This window comes from Rhinoraja longicauda, chromosome 7 (assembly GCF_053455715.1).
Source record: "Rhinoraja longicauda isolate Sanriku21f chromosome 7, sRhiLon1.1, whole genome shotgun sequence".
In the NCBI taxonomy this organism is placed as follows: domain Eukaryota; kingdom Metazoa; phylum Chordata; class Chondrichthyes; order Rajiformes; family Arhynchobatidae; genus Rhinoraja; species Rhinoraja longicauda.
In genome coordinates this window covers 50,768,008-50,784,507 of record NC_135959.1, presented here as the reverse complement: position 1 = coordinate 50,784,507, position 16,500 = coordinate 50,768,008, and positions in this window count along the sequence as shown.

Genomic DNA, 16,500 nt, shown 5'->3' with positions numbered 1-16,500 from the left:
TCAGGCACTTCGGCACAACTCGTCCATGCCAACCAGGATGCCCCATCGAAGCTAGTCCCATTTGCCCGCATATCTCTCTAGACCTTTCCTATCCACGTACCTGTCCAAATGTATTTTAAATATTGTTGCAGTACAACTGTGGTACTATTAACCTAATAGACTCAAGAACGTCTGTAGAAGGGTTCCAACCTGAAACGTCACCTATCGATTTTCTCCAGAGATGCTGCCTGACCCACTGAGTTACTCCAGCATTCTGTGTCCATCTTTGGTATAAACCAACATATGCAGTTCCTTTTTATTACATTAAGGTGATAGGATTTTATTCCAAAGAAAACAAAACTTCTTTGTTTTACTTGTAAGTTATTTTCCTGCTTCACAGTGTGTTGCTGAAAGCTACTGATCTTGCATTTTATAAACAATAGACAATAGACAATAGACAATAGGTGCAGGAGTAGGCCAATCGGCCCTTTGAGCTAGCACCGCAATTCACCATGATCATGGCTGATCATACACAATCAGTACTTCGTTCTTGCCTTCTCATATCCCTTAACTCCGCTATCATTAAGTGCTCTATCTAACTCTCTCTTGAAAGCATCCAGAGAATTGGCCTCCACTGCCTTCTGAAGCAGAGAATTCCACAGCTTCACAACTCTCTGAGAAAAGGTTTTTCCTCATCTCTGTTCTAAATGGCCTACCCCTTATTCTTAAACTGTGGCCCTGATTCGGGACTCCCCCAACATCGGGGAAATGTTTCCTGCCTCTAGCATATCCAATCTCTTAATAATCTTATATGTTTCAATAAGATCCTTTCTCATCCTTCAATGCTGCACTCTCTCAAAAGCAAGAATGTCCTTCATCAAGTTTGGAGACCAAAACTGCACACAATACTCCAGGTGTTATGAAGGCCAACATTCCATTGGCTTTCTTCACTGCCTGCTGTACCTGTATGCTTCCTTTCAGTGACTGATGAACTAGGACACCCAGATCTTGTTGTACTTCCCCTTTTCCTAACTTGACACCATTCAGATAATAATCTGCCTTCCTGTTCTTACCACCAAAGTGGATAACCTCACATTTATCCACATTAAACTGCATCTGCCATGCAGCTGCCCACTCATACAACCTGTCCAATTCACCCTGCAACCTCATAGCATCTTCCTCACAGTTTACACTGCCACTCAGCTTCGTGTCATCTGCAGATATGCTAATGTTACTTTTAATCCCTTCATCCAAGTCATTAATGTATATTGTAAATCGCTGCGATCCCAGCATTGAGCCTTGCGGACCCCCCTAGTCACTGCCTGCCATTCTGAAAGGGACCCATTTATCCCTACTCTTTGTTTCCTGTCTGCCAACCAATTTTCTATCCTTGTCAGTACCCTACCCCCAATACCATGTGCTCTAATTTTGCCCACTAATCTCCCTTGTGGGACCTTGTCGAAGGCTTTCTGAAAGTCCAGGTACACTACATCCACTGGCTCTCCCCTGTCAATTTTCCTAGTTACATCCTCAAACAATTCCAGAAGTTTAGTCAAGCATGGTTTCCCCTTCGTAAATCCATGCTGACTCAGAATGATCCTGTTACTGCCATCCAAATGCCCCGCAATTTCGTCTTTTATGATTGGCTCCAGCATCTTCCCCACCACCGATGTCGGACTAACTGGTTTATAATTTCCTGTTTTCACCCTCCCTCCTTTCTTAAAAAGTGGGATAACATTAGCTACCTTCCAATCCACAGGAACTGATCCTGAATCTATAGAACATTGGAAAATGATCACCAATGCGTCCACGATTTCTAGAGCCACCTCCTTAAGTACCCTGGGATGCAGACCATCAGGCCCTGGGGATTTATCAGCCTTCAGTCCCATCAGTCTACCCAACACCATTTCCTGCCTAATGTGAATTTCCTTCAGTTCCTCCGTCACCCTAGGATCTCTGGCCACTAGAACATCTGGGAGATTGTTTGTGTCTTTTTTGTGAAGACAGATCCAAGGTACCAGTTCAACTCGTCTGCCATTTCCTTGTTCCCCATAATAAATTCACCTGCTTCTGTCTTCAACAGACCCACATTTGCCTTAACTATTTTTTTCCTCTTCACGTACCTAAAGAAGCTTTTACTATCCTCCTTTATATTCTTGGCTAGCTTACCTTCTTACCTCATATTTTCTACTTGTATTGCCTTTTTAGTCATCTTCTGTTGCTCTTTAAAATATTCCCAATCCTCTGGCTGCCCGCTCTACTTTGCTTGGTTATACTTCTTCTTTATTTTTATATTGTCCTTGACTTCCCTTGTCAGCCACGGTCGCCTCTTACTCCCCTTAGAATCTTTCATCCTCTTTGGGATGAACTGATCCTGCACCTTCTGTATTATTCCCAGAAATATCTGCCATTGCTATTCCACCGTCTTCCCTGCTAGGGTCTCCTTCCAGTCTACTCTGGCCAGCTCCTCCCTCATGCCTCCATAGTCCCCTTTGCTCAACTGTAATACTGACACTTCCGATTTTCCCTTCTCCTTCGCAAATTGTAGATTAAAACTTATCATATTATGATCACTGCCTCCTAATGGTCTTTTACCTTGAGTTCCCTTATCAAATCCGGTTCATTACACAGCACTAAATCCAGAAACACCTTCTCCCTGGTAGGCTCCAGTACAAGCTGTTCTAAGAATCCATCTCGGAGGCACTCCACAAACTCTCTTTCCTGGGGTCCATTACCAACCTGATTTTCCCAGTCTACCTGCATGTTGAAATCTCCCATAACCACCGTAGCATTACATTTGCGACATGCCAATTTTAACTCTTGATTCAACTTGCGCCCTATGTCCAGGCTACTGTTTGGGGTCCTGTAGATAACTCCCATTAGGGTCTTTTTACCCGTACAATTTCTCAGTTCTTTCCATACTGATTCTACATCTCATAATTCTATGTCACCCCTTGCAAGGGACTGAATATCGAACCTTACCAACAGAGTGACCCCACCCCCTCTGCCCACCTGTCTGTCTTTTCGATAAGTCTTATACCCCTGAATATTCAGCTCCAAGCCCTAGTCCTCTTGCAGCCATGTCTCTGTAGTTGCCACATCATCATACTTGCCAATACTTGCCAATATCTAACTGAGCCTCAAGCTCATCCATTTTATTTTTTATACTTCGCGCATTCAAATACAACACTTTAACTTCGGTATTCACCTCCCCTCTCACACCAGTCACTATTGGCCCTGACCTTACTCTCTTATCCCTTCTCGAACTTTTCTTCCCATTTATTCGGGAGTCTTTTGCAATTTGTTCTGTATTCTCTTCCCCTTTAACTCCATCTTTATCCTCCCAATTTGTCAAACCCTCCCCCCCCCCCCCCCCCCCCCCCTGCTTGGTGTGGTATCAGTCCTCTTCTAGACATTTAGTATTGGGAGGCAGACCAGTAGAGGAGCTGTAACTTCCCTGTGAGGATTAGGGGGTATGGGGAGAAGGCAGGAACGGGGTACTGATTGAGAGTGATCAGCCATGATCGCATTGAATGGCGGTGCTGGCTCGAAGGGCTGAATGGCCTACTCCTGCACCTATTGTCTATTGTCTATTGTCTATTATTGAAGGAATCTAGGAAACCCGCCTGTGTGCCACCAATAATAATTCCTGTCTGCCTCAGCCATTCAACCATACTCACCCATTTTGAATACTGAGAAGCATTAATCAAAGTTACACCTCCTCTTAATGTCACATCATCTTTCATATTGTTAAACTCATAAAAGCACAGTTTCTTGCCCAGAGAAGGGGAATTGAGAATCAAAGGACATAGGATTAAGGTGAGGGGGGGAAAGATTTAATAGGAATGCTGAGGGTAACTTTTTTCACACAAAGAGTGATGGGTGTATGGAATGAGCTGCCAGAGGAGATAGTTGAGCAGGTACTCAACATTTAAGAAATCATTTGGATAGGTACATGGATAGAATAGGTTTAGAGGGAAATGGACCAAATGAGGACTAGTGTGGATAGGGCATGTTGGTCAGCATGGGCAAGTGGGCTGAAGGGCCTGTTTCCACATTGCGTCACTCTATGATTCTATGAACATGATGCCAAATTAAACTAATCTCCACTGCCTGCAAGTGTTCCATATTCCTCCACACCCTGCATATCCATGTGCCCAAGTAAAAGCCTCTTAAATGCCACAATTGTATATGCCTCCACCACCACCCCTGGCAGCACACTCCAGGCACCCACCACTCTATAAAAGTGTGCCCTGCACAGCTCTTTTAAATGTTGCCCCTCTCACCTCAAAGCAATGCCCTCTAGTCCATGGATCAATAGATGTTATTGATCTCCTGCAAATGGTGCCTGATAGCAATTCTGAGAGGAAATTAAATGAAACTCACTACAGAGCAGGTGTCTTGGTAGTCATCTTGCCATCCTTTCATTGTCCGAAAACTCAAACCATTGACCTAGCAACAATACAGTAATGTGACTATATATTCAAGTTAGAATTAACACATGAGGCAGAGAACCAACAAAGCAAGGCATTCCCCTGCCTTTGCTACACTACTCCATGGTCAAAGCAGTGGTGAGGAATTCCAATATATTGTAGAAGATGCTGCAAGAACCTTCTAAAGGACTAATTGTCGGACAATGATCAGAAAATGTCTCCTCATGACATTACCGTGGATTCAGCAAATATTCCTTTTACTACATGCAATGGTCGAGAATGCCGTAATCGATAAACTCTCCCCAGGATTTTGACTGTCCCCTTGAATTTATTATCCACAATGCTTAAAGTGAAAAAGCACTTGGATGCAGTCCAGATGACCTAAATGGGGTTTGATTGGATGAATATCAGAGAGGTAAGAAATATGGTAATTACTTGGAAAGGAGAAAGGGTAATGTAATAAAAAGAATTGCTTTTCCTTATATAGCTGTGCTTCCCATTTGAGAAATATAGCTAAGCAAAACAAAGTAACAGATGAGTCATAGGTTATAACATCACTCAGTCAAGTAGGATGGACTCAATGCCTTTCCAGAGTTTAAAAGTCATATAGAACTTTGAAATTCTTATAAATTGATGCTATTGGAACTGTAAGAGAAAAGATTCAGTCCATCACGCCAGATCATAGATCAGCAAACAAAGTATTTTCAGCATTCCTGACATTAAATACAAAGGTGTGTATACCTGTAACTATATAAAATGATGAAAGGCCTTTGTATAAAATGATGAAAGGAATAGATTGTGTAGACACACAGAGTCTCTTGCCCAGAGTAGTGGAATCGAGAACCAGGGGACATAGGTTTATGATGATGTCGGAAAAGATTTAATAGGAATCTGAGGGGTACCTTTTTCACACAAAGCATGGTGGCTGTATGGAATGAGCTGCCACAGCAGGTATTTGAGGCATGGACTATCGCAATGTTTTAGGAACAATTAGAAAGGTACATGGATCGGACAGGTTTAGAGGCATATGAGCCAAACGCAAGCAGGTGGGACAAGTGTAGATGGGACATGTTTTTGGTATGGGTAAGTTGGGCCAAAGGGCCTGTTTCCGTGCTGTATGACTCTATGATTCTATGTTTCCAAATACACAGGACAAGATGTTAAAAATCCAAAGTGCCAAATGTCAACTTGCTCCCGGTGGTGATGGGAGGCTTATGCACTCACCTATGCTCCTCCGATGTTGAGAAAGGCTAGGCAGACACGTCATTGGGGTTATCAAGTGGGCACCTACTTTCATCGACGTTTCGCTGATTGGACCCACGACGTCTCCAGTAGGCTCAGCGGTGCATTCTGGCGTCCCAGAACCACCCCCCTCTGCATCTGCCTAGCCGGTTTATTTGGGAGACTAAATGGGGTCTTTCCTCTTCAGCCAGAGCCACTGGCTACTCTGCTCTGCCACCCGTGATATTTCCTTGATGGCCTGGCGTTGGGCTCGTCTGCTGATCCCCAGGTCCTTCATTATTCTTACGGTAGATGTTGCCACAAATCTATTAGAGTTCATATTTAAAGTTTTTAAAGATGCTCGGCTTAAATTTAATGTTATTTAAATTTCCCAGTGAATGCTAATTTTCTTTCTTTATGACATTTTCATGTTATGACATTAAAAGGATGCACATTGATAACCATCCAAATATTAGATTGCATCTGAAGAATGTCATCTTAGCCTCTGTATCTATTAAGCATTGCTCTTGAGGATACATCATTAATTCATTCTTCGCCATTACCAATTCCCATTGCACCGAAGTGTCAGCCTAGATCTTGTGCCCAAGCTCAAACCCATGGCTGATTCAAAAGAGTGCAACTATATAAGCTGAAAAAACTGGTAGAAGTGTGAGAGGCCCAATTGCTCCTTGTACCTGCTCCATCATATAATACTAATGTAGCGGATTTTTACTTCTAATGATTTTCCTGCACTGATTCCCGAGAACCTTGATTCTCTGAATATCTCCAATTTTAATATTCTCTGCAACTGAGCTTCGTGGGTAGAGAATTCCACATTTCTGGGTGTAGAAAGTTCAGTTTAGTTTCATTTAGTGATACAGTGTGGAAACAGGCCCTTCGGCCCACTGTTTCCGACAAAGATGCCCCATGTACCCTAGTCCCACCTGCCCATGTTTGACCCATATCCCTATCCAGGTATCTGTCCAAATATCTTTTAAATGTTGTTATGGTACCTGTCTCAACGATCTCCTCTGTCAACTCACTCCATTTCCCACTATCCTCTGTGTGACAAAGTTCCCCCTCAGTTTCCAATTAAATCTTTCCCTTCCCACCTTAAACCTATGGCCTTTGGTTCTTGAATCCAAATCTGGAAACATATTTATGTACTCAGTGAATTCACCCTCCACACAATTACTATTCATTTGATTTATTCAGTCTATATGTAGATTGAAATTACCCATGATTATTGCATTACCATTGTTACATATACTTCCAAGTTATATTATATTTCAAATATTACACAATACAGGTATGTGTTTCAATGTTAACTCTTTGCATTTTAGTTTAGTTTTGTTTTGTTCAGTTTAATTTAGTATAGTTTAGTTTATTATACTTACATGTACCAAGGTACAGTGAAAAGCTTTTGTTTGCATACCATCCAGTCAAAGAAAAGACTAGACGATTACAATCGAGCTGTCCACATTGCACAGACAAAGGAAAAAGAGAAGAAATGTTGCTATTGAAATAGAGATTTCAGAAAGAGTGGAGTGATTGTAATAGATGAGAGCAGATCCTCTTCTGGGACCAGAATGCAAAGAGTTGCCTAGATCCAGCGCCATCTTATCAGAAGGAAGTACTGGATTGTTATTTGTTAGTCCAAAGCTGCAGCTAAATATTCTCTCACAAAAGTGAAATGGCAAAGGTATTGAACCCAGAGTGCACTTTCTGTGCACTGCACATCCCCTCGTCTGCTATTCAAGCATTCAAGAGTCAAGAGTGTTTCATTGTCATATGCACTGGAAATAGAACAGTGAAATCTATGTATTTTTTTACGATACTGTACAGAAACAGGCCCTTCCGCCCACCGAGTCCATGCCGATCATCAATCACGTGCTCACACCAGTTCTATGCTATCCCCGTTTTGCATCCACTCCCTACACACCCGGGGCGGCTAATCAACCTACAAACCCGTACTTCTTTGCACTGTGGGAGGAAATCCGAGCACCCGAAGGAAATGCACATGGTCACAGGGAGAACATGCAAACTCCACACAGACAGCACCCTAGGTCAGGATCAAACCTGGGCCTCAAGTGCTGTGAGGCATGGTGCCGCAGGTAAACTATACGCTATACAGGCACATTAATGTAACACCACAACAAATAAATATACAATAATCATAATACAACAACCTCCCTGTAATTCTAGGGAACCAGACCATAATAGTGCAAGCCAAAGTACGTTATGCATCCTGTACAAAGTCCATAGTAGAGAGTTACTGAGGTACGTTGCTGAAATTATTGTGAGCCATAAACCACAGCTGGTTAATAGAAACCACATATGGTTTGTTATATATTTCTGAATATTAAATAAAAGTGAGTTGAGTACATCTGAATCCTCATATAGAACACATGTATGTTAGGTATAAATCTCTGTGAGTGACCATTGCTAAATGATCAGACAAAAACCTGTTTAGGAGGTTTATGTTTGATAACATTGATTTTCTTTATTTCCTCATTACTGAATGATGAGAGATGTTGAGTAAATGCACATGTGAAAACATTTACCAGTGTTGCAGGATGCACTAAAGGTGTTTCCTACGACAAATCGAGGCACAGAGCCACTGATAAAGATGAGGTGATGAAATAAAGCAATTGTCTTTAATTTTCTCAATAGAAATGCCTCTGCAAGTCATATCGTTATTGTAGCACAGAGGAAGAGCACGTGGTCTATTATGTTATTACAGATTCACTGCAGAATAATCAAATAATTCCTACTCCAATTTGACCTTAAGAAGGAGGTGTTGGGGCTCTTGAGGAGCATTAGACTTTAGACTTTAGAGATACAGCGCAGAAACAGACCCTTTGGCCCACCGAGTCCGCATTAACCAGAGATCATCCCGTACACCAGCACTATCCTACACACCTATATGTGGTTGGAGTGTGGGAGGAAACCAGAGCAATGGGAGAAAACCCATGCGGTCACACAACAGAGAATCCAGGAAATTATAGGCCGGTGAGTCTCACAGTGGTGGAAACGCTATGTGAGAAGATAATTCACGATAGGTTTTACTCCCATTTGGGAGAATGGGTTAATAACATAACATAACAACATAACATAACAACACTTTATTGTCACTCGGCACAACACCGAGCGAAATTTCAGCAGTCACACAAAATACAGCAAAAAGAAAAGAACACAGGACACCCGACCCCAACACAAACATCCATCACAGTGACTCCAAACACCCCCTCACTGTGATGGAGGCAACAAAACTTCCCCTCTCTTCCCCCCGCACCCACGGACAGGCAGCTCGACCCCTACCGAGGCAAACGACACGCACAGCCCCCGCAAGGGGATGGAAGGCCCCCCGGCCGAGCCGCCCCGGGCACCGAAACGTCCCGCGGCCACACCGGGCGATGTTAAGTCCAACGGCCGAGCCGCACCGGGCACTGAAACGTCCCGCGGCCGAACAGCGCTGACGATGTTAAGTCCTGCGGCCAAGCCGCACCGGGCACTGAAACGTCCCGCGGCCACACCGGGCATTGAAACGTCCCGCGGCCGAGCCGCACCGGGCACTGAAACGTCCCGCGGCCACACCGGGCACTGAAACGTCCCGCGGCCACACCGGGCGATGTTAAGTCCAGCGGCCGAGCCGCACCGGGCACTGAAACATCCCGCGGCCGAGCCGCACCGGGCACTGAAACGTCCCGCGGCCGCACCGGGCGATGTTAAGTCCAGCGGCCGAGCCGCACCGGGCACTGAAACGTCCCGCGGCCGAGCCGCACCGGGCACTGAAACGTCCCGCGGCCGCACCGGGCGATGTTAAGTCCAGCGGCCGAGCCGCACCGGGCACTGAAACGTCCCGCGGCCGAGCTGCGCCGGCAATGTTAAGGCCCGCAGCCGAGCCGCACCGGGCACTGAAACGTCCCGCAGCCGAGCTGCGCCGGCAATGTTAAGGCCCGCAGCCGAGCCGCACCGGGCACTGAAACGTCCCGCAGCCGAGCTGCGCCGGCAATGTTAAGGCCCGCAGCCGAGCCGCGCCCCGGGGAAGAGACCTAATAAAATAAAGGTTTCCCCCCGCCCCACCCCCCCACCCCACCCCACACCCCCACCACACACCCCCACCACACATACACAGCCAAAAACAGAAACAAAAACCATCCCAACACCGACACAAACAAAAAAAAAGAAAAAAAGACAACAGACTGCCAGAGAGCCGCAGCCGTTAGGCGCAGCCAACTCCTCCCTTGGAGGAGTTAGGGATTGTCAGTACGGCTTTGTCATGTCTTACTAACTTGATCGAGTTTTTTGACAAGGTGGTGAAGGTGAGAGTAGGGTGGTGGATGTTGTCTATGTGGATTTTACTAAGGCTTTTGATGAAGTTCCCCATGGTCGGTTGATCCGGAAGATTAAGATGCATGGGATTAACTGTGACTTGGTCGTAAGGATGCAGAATTGGCTTACTGATAGAAGAGAGAGGGTTGTGGTGGAAGGACGATATTGAAGATAGAGGTTTGTGACCAGTGGAGTTCCATGGTGACGTATGTTGGGACCTCTGATATTTGTTTTATATATATTTATTTATATAAATATATATAAATGTAAACGGGTTGGCTTGGATATAAATGTAAACGGGTTGGTTAGTAAATTTACAGATAAGATTGCTGGAGCGGCGGTCTGTGAAGAAAGCTGTCAAAGTAAACAGTGGAATATGGATCAGGTACAGACTGAGAGGAGAAAAGGCAGGTGGAGTTAATCCGAGCAAGTGTGAGGTGTTGCATTTTGGAAGGTCAAATGTAAGGGGAAAATATACAATTAATGACATGACCCCTAACAGCATTGATGTACAGAGGGATCTTGCAGTCAAGTCCATAACTCCCTGAAAGTGGCAACACAAGCAGATGAAATGTTAAAGAAGGTATATGGTATGCTTGCTTTCAAAGGGAGGGGTATTGAATCTGAGTCAGGAAATCATGATGTAGCTTTATAGGATTTTGGTTAGGCCATATTTGGAATATTGCATACAGTTATGTTCACTCCATTACAGGAAGGATGTTGAAGCTTTGGAAAGGATGCAGAGGAGGGTCAGCAGAATGCTGCCTGGATTAGAGGGTGTTACCTGCAGGGACAGGTTGGATTGTTTTCTCTTCAATGCTGGAGGTTGTAGGGAGACCTGAAAGAAGTATCTAAAATTATGAGAGGCATAGATGGGATCGATAGTCAGAACCTTCTTCGCAGGAAGGAAATATCAAATACTACAGACTCTAGCTTTAAGATGGGAGGGGCAAAGTTTAAAGGAGATGTGCCGGGCAAGTTTTTTACACAGAGGTTGGTGAGTACCTGGAACGCACTGCCATGGGTGGTGGTGGATGTAGATATGATAGTGGCATTTAAGAGGCATTTGGATAGGCACATGGATTAGCCAGGGAATGGAGGGATATTGATTAAGAGCACGCAAATAAGAATTGGTCTTGGCATTATGTCCGGCACAGACATTGTGGGCTGAATGGCCCATTCTTTTGCTGTACTGTTCTATGTTCTATCCACTGCATCTTTCATTAACCATTGAAAAATAAATTAATTTAATTTTTGCCACATACTGCAAAATATGTGGCAAAAATTTGCAGTCTGCCACATACAAATCTATGTGTAGAAAAACTGAGGAAGATTCTTGACCTGAGACGTCACACATTCCTTGTCTCCAGAGATGCTGCTTGTCCTGCTGAGTTAGTCCAGCATTTTGTGTCAATCCTCCACATACAAATCTATGTTGCTTTTCCGTAATTACCTCTCCAAATCGCCATTCATCTTCGTAATCTTTTCTCAAACTTTACACTTCTGGCACAGAAGGAGACCATGTTTTCAGCACATTTGACACATGTGAAATATTTCTTGCATCGAAGAAAGATTGGAAAAATATGACAAGCCCTATTATTATCTCCACCACCACTGTAATAGAAACATAGAAAATAGGTGCAGGAGGAGCCCATTTAGCCCTTTGAGCCAGCTCCACCATTTATTGTGATCATGGCTAATCATCCACAATCAGTAACCTGTGCCCGCCTTCTCCCCATATCCCTTGATTCCACTAGCCCCTAAAGCTCTATCTAACTAATGCAAGCCATCTTTTCCAGGTGACATCCAATCTCCCATTTTCAAACTTTCAAGCACATCATGTGCATCGATTTTAGCTTAACCATCTCTGTTTCTATCAATTTTAAGGTGTCGGCCATTCTCTTCTTTAAATGGATTTTCTGATAGTCTTATTTTGTTCTTCACTTCCCCTCTATTTTTATTATATTTAGCATGGTCTCACATGAACAAAGCATCATGCACTCGATGCTTGTTTCACCTTATTTTACAATTCCAGCATCATTCAACATACCCTGTTGTTGGTTTTTCATTTGGGAATATCACCAGCAATTTATCCTGGACTGGCCACATCAAAGCCATGCCCAAGAAAGCACACCAACGCCTCTACTTCCTTAGAAGGCTTAGGACATTTGGCATGTCCCCAACAACTCTCACCAACTTCTACAGATACGCTGTAGAAAGTATTTTATCAGCAGACATCACAGCTCCATCCAAGATCGCAAGAAATTGCCAGGAATTGTGGACGCAGCCCAGACCATCACACAAACCAATCTCCTTCTATTGACTCCATTTACACTTCATGCTGCCTCGGCAAGGCCACCAGCATAATCTAGGACGTCTCATCCCGGTCACTCCCTCTTCTCCCCTCTCCCATCAGGCAAAAGGTACAGAAGTGTGAAAACATACACCTTCCGATTCACACACACAGTTTCTTCCCATTTGTTATTAGGCAACTGAACCATCCTATTAAGAACTAGAGAGCAGTCCTGAGCTCTAATCTACCTCATTGGAGACCCTTGGACTATCATTAATCAGACTTCACTGGACTTAATCTTGCACAAAATGTTATTCCCTATTTCCCGTAGCTGCATACTGTAGACGGTTCAATTGTAATAATGTGTCGTTTTTTTGCTGGCTGATAGCATGCAACAAAGAGCTTTTCACTGTACCTCGGTACATCTGAAAGTAATAACCTAAACTTATTAACCAACATCTCTCATTGTCTTATCACAGTTTTTGCCATCAATTTTTGACTCCACATTACCTAGACGATAATTTCATCCCATTGAATTTATTGCTGTCATTTAGAAGTTCTAATTTAAATTGTTCCTATAGCTTCTCCCTTGCTAATCTAAACCTTGTGATCACGCTTATCCAAGTGTTCGTCTACAGAGGCTGGTTCATAGCATCTGATTCATTGCATCAGATTCATCTTTCAGGTCAGACTAAGGATTCACTGGTCAAGGATGTTCTCTAGAACACAGTTCAGAGATTCCTCTCTGTCTTTTCCTTTACTCTAATGTTCATTGTTCAAAAGTTCATAAATTCATGTTCTCGGAGCAGAATTAGGCCATTCAGCTCATCAAGTCTACTCCACCATTTAATCATGGCTGTCTATCTTTTCCTCTCAACCCCATTCTTATGAGTGGAATTGCCCCAATCATTGTGAGTAATTAGGAGTCATTCGCTATCACTGCTCCATAGTTTCTGCACATTGCTGTAATTTTGTAATTTCTTGGAATGTTTTGCTCCCCCATCTCCCTCCTTCTCGCTCTAAAACCCACACATGCACACACACAACACATGCACACACACGTTCACACACACAACACATGCACACACATGTTCACACACACACAACACATGCACACACATGCACACACAAACACACAAGACACCAATACAGACACACATGCGCACACACACATGCACACACGCACACACACATGCACACACACACACATATGCACACTCACACACGCCCTCTCTCTTGCACTTCGAGACACACTGATCGTTGCCTTCCTATTTCTGCATGGGATTGGAAATAATTCAGAGATTGACACTTTATTTTTAAGGACCTCCTTAAGTTCTTGATATCTAACGGGTAGTTAATAGTGAAGACAGACCCAAGGGGAGGATTCCTTTGCTGCATCTCACCAGCGCACAGACATTGTCGGCCATAGGGGCTGTTCTAATGCTGTACTGTTCTGTGTTGTCGGGCATACAATCAACGCCGCATCCGAAATGCAACTCAATACTTCATCGAAGATAGACACAAAACCCTGGAGTGACTCAGCGGGACAGGCAGCATTTCTGGAGAGAAGGAACTGGTGACGTTCAGGGTGGTGACCCTTCTTCAGGCTGAGAGTCAGGGGAGAGGGTGTGAATCCTTACCCTTCCATATCTCTAGTCTCCCTCTCCCCTGACTCTCAATCTGAAGAAGGGTCTCCACCCGAAAGGTGACCCATTCCTTCTCTCCAGAGATGCTGCCTGTCCCGCAGTTCCTCCCTACGCAATACTTAATCGGCTGCAAGAAGATATCAGCTTCCATTTTAAACCAAGGATGTCAAACTTTGGTTTAGACTTTTAACTTTTATCCCAACGTACTTTGTCCCCTTCATTTGGTCAACAGCGGGTTTAGAGATAGAGCATGGAAACAGGTCCTTTGCCCCACCAAGTCCAGTGATCACCCCGTACACTAACTAGTTCTATCCTGCACACGAGGACCAATTCTACCGAAGCCAATTAACTTACAAACCTGCATGCCTTTGGAGTGTGGGAGGAAACCGGAGCACCCGGAGAAAACCCAAGCGGTCACATGGAGAACGTACAAACTCCGTGCAGACAGCATCCTGTAGTCAGGATCAAACCCGTCTCTGGCGCTATAAGACAGCTACGCTACACCAATATAAGGGATTTTTTTAGCAACGCGAAGTCACTGCACTTAATTGCAAATTAAATCACCTTGTCTTCGAGCTGATGGTCAGACAAAGGTCTCGATGAACAGTTTATACTATTGACCTTGTCAGTAACCATTCCTTTGAAATTTCGTAAAATGTCTTTTGTATTTAAAAATAACAATGTTTCGAGGGCTTTAAGTTCATCAACCTGAAACCTCAACATTTTGGTTTGATGGACTAACAATTGTCCATGTACAGGCCACATCCATTATTTTATTCTTCAATGAAATCACCTCCATCCTCCTCAATACGTGGGAGTTTGGTGCTCAACATAAATAGACCCAAGTCATACACTGGCCGTGAATTATGAAGGACGCAAAGTTGAGTGATATATTTTACTTTCACTTAATTAAACCCTGTCTATAAATATACATAGTGTGCGTCAAGCAAGTTCCAACGAAGCCCGCCCACTGTCCTTCGTTTAACGAATTTCAGGTCAAACATTAACAAGGCCAAATTGTTGATCTGGAGCTCTCTTTGCCGCCCAGGTGACGTTCGTTTCTTTCCTCATCCGGAGTTGCTGACGAAACGCTCGCCTCTATAAACCAATGTGAAAAGTGCCGCTCAGGACGGTGCAGAGAACCGCGATCGCTTTCGGTCTTTATGTACCTTCTCCTGACAGGAGTCGCACGTAGCACGTTGCGTCTTGAGTTTGAAGGCAAGGTAGGTCGATTGACTGGGCGGCACTGTCGCAGAGAGAGCTCATTCAGATGGATGGATATGTTTGTTGTATATTGGTGCCTTTTCTCCTGTGGGTGCCGCGTCCATGAAGGAACCCCAGGCTGAGATAACAGAAAGTGAAGGTGTGTCCGTGTACAGGGGGTTCACTCTGGTGTTGATACCGGCTTGTGGCAGGATCCCTCCATTGATCAGTCTCAACATCGCTCTGTGGTACAGCCTCCATCACGCCCGGGTAACACTGTATTCCAAGTGCTTTTAGATCTCTTTAAGTTTTTCCCTCTTCACCAGCGAGTTGAACTGTTGAAATATTGCGATCATGGAACTGCGGGAGGAGGACATTTGCAAGTAAAAGTAGAAATTGCCATGGAGTCAAAGTTGGGAGTGGGGGGAGGGGAGGGGGGAGAGAATTGGGCGTAAACTTCGATTATGCATCAAGTCCTGAGGAAGGGTCTGTAACGTGACCCTGAGATGGCCAAACTCTTCACCTGTGCTGAATGTTTAATGTGTGCAAACAAACAGATTAAATACGGCCCAAGTTTACATGAAAGTAAACTGACCAGTCCAGCAAAAGACGTATAACTCAACTTTGTAGTTACTGTCAAGTTACTGTTCAATTGTTGCATAGATAGTTGTTAGACAGCCAGAACCTTTTCCCCAGGGTGGAAGTATCGAATACTAAACGATACTTCAGCTTTATAGTTACTGGCAAGGCACTGTTCAATTGTCTTATAGATAGCGGAGGAATGAACTGCAGATGCTGGTTTAAACCGAAGATAGGCACAAAAAGCTGGAGTATTTCAACGGACAGGCAGCATCTCTGAAGACAAGGAACGGGTGATGTTTTGGGTTGAAACCCTTCAGTCTGAAGAAGGGTCTCGATTTGAAACGTCACCCATTCCTTCTCTTCAGAGATGCTGCCTGTCCCGCTGAGTTACTCCAGCTTTTGGTGTCTATCTTTTGTCTTATAGCTAGTACAGGCAACACCTTGTCCCCGGGATGGAAATAACAAATACTAAGCGGCGTAGTTTTTGTAAACCAGCATCTGGAGCTCCTTGGGTTTTTTTTAGCTTCATGGTAAGTGGGACAGAGTTGAAAGGAGACGTGTGGACCAAGTGTTTGTTTGCACAGTGGGTGGTGGGTGCCAGGGGTGGTAGTGGAGGCAGATACGGTAGTGGCGTTCAGGAAGATTTTGCATGGGCACATGGGAATGAAGGGCATGTAGGAATGTGGATTATGTGCGGGCACTAGGAATTTGTCTTGTCGGCACAGACATTGTGGGCCGAACGGCCTGTTCCTGTGCTGCCCCGTGCTGCTCTCTTCATTGTGTAGTGAGGAACTACACACTGCTTGTT